The following is a 3,259-nucleotide window of genomic DNA, read 5'->3' on the forward strand; positions in this document are numbered from 1 at the left end:
GGAGTGGCCAGGAAACCAGGAAGACACACTAGGGATCAATTTATCTTTGGCAAGGGAATTGACTAACAGGTTTTTTCCTGTCTCTAATTTCTGTGAGTCCCCTTTGTCAGGGGGATTCTCAGACCAATTCTTTCCTATAGCTGTCAAGAGCATCTGCTCTCAAGCCTGGGTTCAGCACCGGTCAGGCCCTCATACAGCTGTCCGATCTCATCCCTGGTCAGAGCACACACGTCCCTCCGGGACCACGTCAGTGGAAAGGCCCCAGTGCAAGGAGGCTTCTGGTTCACGTGGGTCCTTGGCTGGGAGCACAGAGGCAGTGAGCGCAGTCACCATCCCACAGACTCGTCCACTTCCCCCAGGCACTGGGGGCCCAACAAGAGGAGGTTGACATAGGTCAGGAAGGCAGAGAGGACACGCGCAGAAACTTTCACTAAGATTTTCCTAAATTATTCCGGGATGTCAGCCAAAGCCTGGGCCAACCTCAGTTGCGTCACTGGTAAGTGAACCACGCGCCTGCTGAAATGGTAAAGCAAGACGTGGCCTTGGTTAAAATTCGGGAAATTGGTGAGTTGTGTGAGCTGCATAAACTCTCACAGTTGGGAGACATTTGAAATGATAATGTTGAATATTTTTCCATCTCTGAGTTTATTTTTTATATTGAGTTCACGTTTGTCTTGATATTATCCAACTGGTCCGTATCATCAACAGCATATGTAGATGCAATGCACAAGCATAACCGATCCAGCAGAACACGTGCATTTATCCTGCATCGTGTGTGAGTTCAACCCAAATCCACACACATGCATTGCACGCTTCCTTAATGCCAGGCGCCACACTAGCCACTGGGGATATGACAGGAAGCAATGCGGTCATAGTACCTACTCTCATGGAGTTTCTGGTCTAACACCGTGATTCGTTTCTACAGTCCGTCCCTTAGCGTTTCCTTTGCTTTCACTCTAGTTGAACCTTAATTAGCTCTTGCAGGAGTTCCTGCACTGGCCCTTTTTCTGAAGTAGCGAACAGGCATTGAGTACTGATTGCAGGCCAAGCGCCCTGGTAACACTCCACACAGATCATCTAATTTACTCTGTTCAACAGCCTTGTGAAGTAGGTGCTATTATTATTATTATTTGAGAACCACTTGATTCTGAGTAGTATAAACATAACTCCATTTATAATATAAACAAACTTTCCATCAATTTCTTCACAGTTAGTCCAAAGAATAAAACCTCTAACTGAATTAGAATTTACATTTGGCCTTAAACATTCTAAAATCCATCCATGTCAACTATGGAATTTGTTTTTCTTTTTTTGCGGTACGCGGGCCTCTCACTGCTGTGGCGTCTCCCATTGCGGAGCACAGGCTCCGGACGCGCAGGCTCAGCGGCCATGGCTCACGGGCCCAGCCGCTCCGCGGCATGTGGGATCTTCCCGGACCGGGGCACGAACCCATGTCCCCTGCATCGGCAGGCGGACTCTCAGCCACTGCGCCACCAGGGAAGCCCCCAACTATGGAATTTTAATCTTGCTGCTTGAAAAAGAGCAAACCTTGATCAACGGTCAAATTTATAATTTTTGCTGTTCAGCCTTTTTTCTTGATTTTGCTCTCTGATTCTGTACATTCCAGAGTGTTCAATGGATTTGTAATAAACTTCCAAGACGAAGGGGAATTTCTTGCTCATTGTTTGCCTAAAATCTTGGCTGGCGTTCATCCTTTTAAACAAAAAGTATGCTCCAAAAATGCCCACAAGTGCAGCTACTAAAACTCCTTTAAAGATTTTCTTGCCAGTGGTTCCAGAGCGTGGGCCGTCACATCTGGAGCAAGGTCCTGGAGCAACACCCCACCTTGTGTGGCAGACTGCAGGCAGGACATGGCAGCAATCTTCACTGCTATGATTAACCCCACTTACACATGAGGAAACGGAGACACCAAGAGACGAAGAAAACTGTCTGAGGCCACAGAGCTAGTTAGTGGTGTGATCTGAACACGGGATCAGGCAGTGTGACTCCAGGGCCAGACTCTGGACTCTAGATATAGGTGCGTGTGTGTGTATAATTAATTTTTAAATTTTATTTTATTTTTTAAATGTATTCTATTAAAGTCTAGTTGATTTACAATGTTGTATTACTTTCTACTATACAGCCAAGTGATTCAGTTTTACACAAACACACACATTCTTTTTCATATTATTTTCCATTATAGTATATGTTTTTAAAACATACCTCTGGTCATGTTATTCTCCTCAGATGCCTTCCCTGACTCTTTGCTAATTATTGAATTATAAGCAAAGGTCCCAGACTAGAGTGAAAAGCCCCACTCAGACTTTTTTCAACCGACCTTTGCAATTTGCTGGCCACCCACTATGGGCGGCACATGCTCAGGACTTGGACTATTCACTTCCCCCTGCAAAGAGCCTGCGTCCCCCGCCCCATTTTTATGCTCTTCCCTTTTCCTGAGTTGCCCTTCCAGCCTCTAGACATGTGCCACCTCCTCCCTTGGTCTTTTTTAAATGAAAGCCCAAACAGATGCTATTTCTTCTTGCTTAGAATCACCACATGCGTTATGGGTGCCTCGCTGCACACGCACCTTCTGCCACGTTCTCAGTTATTGTCGAGTCTCGGGGGAAACAGTGTGTTGGAACGTGGAGCTGGGCTCTGATATCAGGTTGGCCCGAGATTGATTCCAGCTCTTGGAATTTTTAGCTCTGGGATCTTAGGCAAGTTGGATCACATCCCTCCCTGCTCACAACCCTCTTATGGCTTCCCACTGCAATTTGGGGTGGGGGAAAGGCTTCTGGAACCCAACATAACGTTTTACAAATACACATTCCTTTAAAATCCAAGCTCTGCCAAGCACGCATTCCTGGCCAAGCTTATTTCATAAGTCACACCAGTCTTGACCACAAAGCTACCCTTCAACAGCCTGACTTCAGTTTCTCAAATGCCCCAGCAAGCGTCCCTCAAGCCTTCACGGTGCTTTCCTTCCACCTGTAACCCTTCCCGCCGTCTCCTCTGACTCGCTCATTCTGACCCTCGGAGTCTCAGCTTTAAAGTCGTCACATTTTCAGAGAAGACTTCCTGGACCATCTGATCCAGAGACTTCCCTCCCTCCTCCACCCTGAACACCCCCCACCCCCTCACTGAAGCCAGTTCTTTGCCTTAGATGTGGAGTGATTTCATCTGTGTGGTTTGCTTGTGGAAGGTCTGTTTTTCCCACTAGACGTATAAGCTCCCACGAAGACAGGATGTATGTTTGGTT

The 3,259-nt window shown here is 46.8% G+C and overlaps 1 pseudogene across 1 annotated transcript; it reads right to left on the minus strand.

Moving 5' to 3' along the window:
• Positions 1-1,553: 1,553 nt before the first annotated feature.
• Positions 1,554-1,873, minus strand: LOC309838859 (protein CEBPZOS-like; annotated as a pseudogene). The gene has a single exon. The product of its transcript is annotated as a protein CEBPZOS-like (transcript).
• Between the last annotated feature and the right edge of the window lie 1,386 nt (positions 1,874-3,259).

Source organism: Grampus griseus (assembly GCF_964374135.1).
Source record: "Grampus griseus genome assembly, chromosome: 21".
Lineage (NCBI taxonomy): Eukaryota > Metazoa > Chordata > Mammalia > Artiodactyla > Delphinidae > Grampus > Grampus griseus.